The sequence below is a fragment of the Triticum urartu genome, chromosome 3, assembly GCF_003073215.2.
Source record: "Triticum urartu cultivar G1812 chromosome 3, Tu2.1, whole genome shotgun sequence".
NCBI classification, from domain to species: domain Eukaryota; kingdom Viridiplantae; phylum Streptophyta; class Magnoliopsida; order Poales; family Poaceae; genus Triticum; species Triticum urartu.
Window position 1 is genome coordinate 567,891,865 of NC_053024.1, and position 5,839 is coordinate 567,897,703.

The window sequence follows — 5,839 nt, forward strand, 5'->3', positions numbered from 1 at the left end:
ACACCAGTACCGTTCTCACGGTCTTCGAGACTTTCGCATCAAACAATAGGCGAAAAAGAACACTCCGCAGCCTCGCCGAAGTCTATAAAGTTGCAACAATAAATCCATGGAGCGACACTGCCATTACCTTCAACGCAAGTGATGAACCTAGATTCCGAACAGCCCGAGCACCAGCCGCATTGGTCCTCAGTCCCATAGTGGACGGCTTTCGCCTCACCAAGGTGCTCATGGATGGAGGCAGCGGATTGAACCTCATTTATGAGGAAACCCTTCAAAAAATGGAAATAGACTGGAACCGCGTCGAGCGAAGCAGCACAACCTTTAGAGGAATAATCCCCAGTCGGGAAGCGCGCTGCATAGGAAAAATCACACTAGATGCGGCGTTCGGCACGCCGGATAATTACAGGTCCGAAGAAGTCATGTTTCAGGTGGCCCCGTTTAAAAGCGGACATCACGCTTTACTAGGGTGGGAAGCATTCACAATCTTCCAAGCAATACCCCATTACGGGTACATGAAGCTTAAGATGCCCGGGCCAAATGGAATTATCACTCTAGCTAGTGATCCGGACATAGCACTCCGCGCCGAAAATAAGACGGCCGCATTAGCCCTTGAGGCACTATCCGAATCCTTAGCGGCCGAGGAACTGACGGTGCTGCGCTCCACGGTTAACAGGGATGATGTGATACTTGATAAGAGATCCAAATCCACATCCTTCAAGCCAGCTGATGAAATAGTCAAATTCCAGGTCCATCCAACGGACCCCAATAAAACAGCTTCCATCGGGGCACGACTGAACCCTGATGTAGACGCCGCACTGCGAGATTTCCTACGAGAGAACTGGGACATTTTCGCCTGGCACCCTTCAGACATGCCAGGGATCCCACGCAAGCTGGCCGAACACAGCTTAAATATCCTAAAGGGATTCAAACCTGTCAAACAAGCCCTTCGGCATTTTTCTGAACCCAAGAGACAGGATATGGGAGAGGAGCTAGCCCAGCTATTGGAGGCCGGATTTAGAGACATAAAACATCCGGACTGGCTAGCAAACTTGATGATGGTACCAAAGAAGGACAAATCCTGGCGCCTGTGTGTCGATTTTAAAGACCTTAACAAGGCTTGCCCAAAGGATCCCTTCCCCCTCCCCCGTATCGATCAAATTATCGATGCCATCGTAGGACATGACTCGTTGTGTTTCCTCGACGCATACTCCGGTTACCATCAAATCAAGATGGCAGAATCAGACCAAGCTGCAACAGCATTCATCACACCATACGGCCCATTCTGCTTCAATGCAATGCCCTTCGGGCTGAAAAACGCCGGCGCAACATATCAACACATGATCCAGACATGTCTGGCAAATCAGATCGGCAAAACAGTGGAGGCGTACATGGATGATGTGGTCATCAAATCAAGACATGTCGAATCTCTAATAGACGACTTGAGGCTTACTTTCGATAACCTCCGAAAATACGACATCAAGCTCAACCCGGAAAAATGCGTCTTCGGCGTTCCAGCCGGAAAGCTCTTGGGCTTCATTGTATCCGGTAGAGGAATTGAAGCTAATCCAGCCAAGATCCGAGCTTTGTCACAATTGGATATCCCAAAGGACGTCAAACAAATACAAAAATTAACTGGATGCGTAGCGTCTTTAAGCCGCTTCATCTCCCGCTTGGGAGAAAAGGCACTACCCCTCTATCGCCTCCTTCGGCACACCGAACACTTCGAGTGGACGGAGGCCGCCATGGCCGGACTTGATGAAATAAAAGCCATATTGGCAACAAACCCAGTCCTGGCCACACCGAACACCGGCGAACCAATGTTATTGTACATTGCAGCAACACATCAAGTTGTCAGCGCAGTGCTCGTTGTCGAGCGGGAAACGGACGGACACAAATTCCCCCTTCAAAGGCCGGTCTACTACGTATCCACTGTCCTCACTCCATGCAAATCACGGTACCCGCATTATCCAAAAATTGCATACGCGGTATTCATGGCATCCCGGAAGCTATGACACTACTTTCAAGAGTGTTCCATAACAGTAGCCTCGGAAGTACCACTCAACGATATTATCAACAACCGCGACGCAACGGGCCGGATTGCAAAATGGGCCATCAAGCTTCTCCCGTTTGATATAACCTATAAGCCACAGCGAGCTATTAAATCGCAAGTTTTGGCCGACTTCGTCGCAGAATGGATGGAGGCCGAGCTCCCTAAAGAGTACAACACATATTCAAACTGGATTATGCATTTCGACGGCTCCAAAATGTTGGCCGGACTGGGGGCTGGCGTCGTCCTGACGTCCCCCACAGGAGACACAGTCCAATATGTGCTCCAGATCATGTACATGGATTCCAACAATGCAGCCGAATATGAGGCCCTCCTACATGGTCTCCGGATAGCAGTATCCATGGGTATCCAGCGCCTAGAGGTACGCGGGGATTCAAACCTCGCGATATCCCAAATAAATGGAGACTTCGACGCCAAGGACCCAAAAATGGCAGCTTACCGCAACGCCGTCCTAAAAATTTTAGCTCGGTTCGAAGGGCTGGAGTTTCACCATATAGCCCGAGAAAACAATCAAGCAGCGGAGGTCCTGGCACATATCGGAGCAAAACGCGATGCAGTCCCCCCCAACATCTTTTTGGAAAGATTGTTCAAGCCATCCGTAACATGGGAGGGGGAACCCGTAAATAACAGCCCGGACCCAGCCGCACCATTCGACGCCGAACAATCTGACACAATTGGAGGCTCTGCCAATGAAATTACACCTTCAGCCCACGTAATAATGGCGGTCATCGCCCCGTGGACAGAACCATTCCTAGCATACCTTACTAGGCAGGAACTCCCGGAGGACCAAAACGAGGCCCGCTGCATAGTGCGGCGATCTAAAGCCTATAGAGTCCATGAGGGAGAGCTTTATAAGAAAAGCACTACCGGAGTCCTTCAAAGGTGCATCTCCGAAGAGGAAGGGCGGAACCTTCTGGCTAAAATTCATGCCGGACTCGGTGGTCACCACGCCGCTGCTCGGTCCCTTGTTAGCAAGGCTTTCCGTACAGGCTTTTATTGGCCGACGGCCCGGGCAGACGCTCAGGACTTAGTCCAACGATGCGCTGGTTGCCAACTTTTTGCCAACCAAAGCCATATGCCACCCACCGCACTCCAAACTATACCCATCACCTGGACTTTTGCGGTCTGGGGGCTTGACATGGTCGGACCCCTTAAAGGTGGGACCGATAGGAAAAAATACTTACTGGTCATGGTGGACAAATTCACCAAATGGATAGAAGCCAAGCCTGTTAAAACGGCCGAATCCGGACCTGTGATAGACTTCATATCCGGGGTGGTACACCGCTATGGCATCCCCCACAGCATCATAACCGATAACGATACAAATTTTACCACCGATGAGGTAAAACTCTGGTGCAAAAACATGGGCATCAAGCTCGATTATGCTTCCGTCTATCACCCACAAACGAACGGCCAGGTCGAACGTGCAAATGGTCTTATAATTTGTGGCATTAAACCCAGACTAGTGCGGTCCCTCAAGGAATCTAACACGCACCGGGTAGAGGAGCTCGACTCCGTGCTATGGGGGCTGCGGACCACGCCAAATCGCACCACCGGATACACGCCATTTTTTATGGTGTACGGCACAGAGGCAATTCTGCCCTGCGACATAATTCATGACTCACCTAGAGTGCGCATGTACGAAGAAGGAGAAGCCGAGCTCGATCGGCAGGACAACTTGGACGCCCTGGAGGAGGAGCGTAACGTGGAAAAAGCCCGTTCTGCATTTTATCAACAGCAGGCCCGAAGATATCAAAGCAGAGAAGTACGGGCCAAAAACTACAATGTTGGCGAACTAGTTCTACGCCTGCCGGATAAGAAAAAGGACAAATTCAAGCCCAAGTGGGAAGGTCCATTCATAATCGACCAAGTCCTGACTGGCGGGGCGTACCGCCTGCGAGATGCGTCGGATAACCGACTCGAGCCGAACCCGTGGAACGCCACCCGTCTCCGAAGATTCTATGCCTAGCGCCGGACTCTGGGTTCGTCTCCTTCCTCTGTCCATTTTTTGCATTTTTCTGTCTTACATTTCTCTCCTCCCCCTCTTTCCTTTTATAGCCCTTAAAGGCTTATCTAGTGACGTGCCACTCGCGCTCATTAAACCTGGGGGCTTCTTTAACAGAAGCTTATTTATACGGGCTTCACGCCCAACACATGCGTCAAACTTCTGCATGTACCTTTTTCTTCACCATTATATGCATCGGTATGACTTAAGTTTTGGCCAAGCTGGGTTGCCTGGCTCCTGTGCTTACCCCTACATCCCCGATTGTTCGGCTAGGTAGTAAAGGGAGCACCTCTGCGATTGTTACTGCCGGGTCAGCCGGATGTGTACCTTAGACTGGGTGAAGCCGAAAGCTAGCGTTCTTAAGGGAATATTCGGTCGGTGAGATAAAAGATGATCTTTTTACTCATTTTATGCGCCCCCAGATGCTTTTTTCTGCGTCTTTTTACGCAGTCCGGACATGCACTTTAGGGCATGCCTCCCAGCGAAAGGAACCCCTAACGGAACTATTCTCTCTGGAAGATGTTTCTTACTAACCATGTAATATAACATAACTAGTTGGGCACTTGTCTGATAAAGCACTAATGACCCCTACGCCTGGTCTCCACGCATACCATGGTTCTTATATAACCGCTATGGTATTCGGACACACTCCGGACCGTCAGGTCCCGAGGTTGAAGCGAAAAGGTCGGCAACGACAAACGATCTACAATCCGGCTAGAAGGCATTATACATGTCAATTCAAAATTACATAGTCATTCTGACTGATTGTATTCCTCTTCTATACCATCTAACAGGCTGTCTAATTTACAGTCCTGCTGGGAATACTTCGCGGCCAACTCTACTTGGCCGTATACTAAGCTCACAGGGATCTCCTTCCCGTCAGGCCCCACTGGTCCGACCTCGGCCATGTGGTTCGGGTCAGACTTCGTAAAACGGGTCTTCACCATGGCCCAGGCTTCCCTAGCGCCTTGTCGGCAGGCCGATATCTTCCACAACCGGAAGCGCCGCCGAGCTCCCTTCAGCTTCTCCGCAAGCTCTCCAAGGCCCTCGGGCACGGAGTGGGCAGGCCATAAGGCTTGGGCAACACCTCGCATCGCCTGCCGAATTCGCTCGTGCAGTTGCGTGAGTTCGGGAAGAAGGTCACCTGTAGAACCGGGCATCTCCTCTTCAGGACGACCTGTGAGCATACCTACAGACATTACTCTGTTAGTCGACTTCCTCGCCGAACTCTTTTTTCAAAGTTCGTTCAAGCACTTACTAAAAATGCCGCGTCGAAGCCGCTGATTCTCCTTCGTGGAGTCTGACAGCTGGCCACGAACATCTTTAAGTTCGACGTCCAGCTTGCTGTTGGCATCCTGAAGATCATTCTTCTCTCGCCTCACCCTTGTCAACATACTCTCACCAGCCTTTAGCTGGCGTAAGAGTTGTTGCTTGTCCGGATCGAGTCCGGCGCCATCTGCAATACGATTTGTCAGATTTGCACCCACACCGCGCAATACTAATCTTTCGAAGTGTATCTTACCCGAGGGGGTCTCTTTGGGCTCCCCTGCTGCGGTTAGTGCGGCCTCTAGTTGGGCCTTGCACTTTTCCAGCTCCTGGGACAGTACAGTATTCTTCTCTGTAAGAACCTGCATATTAAATGATCCTTAAATCAGTTACTCTAACTATTTCAAGTCTCGGGGGCTACTGGTATATATATATTTGACCAAAATTTTCTTACCCGTATGTCTTTTACATACTGCTCCGTGGCTCTGGCTAAACCATTT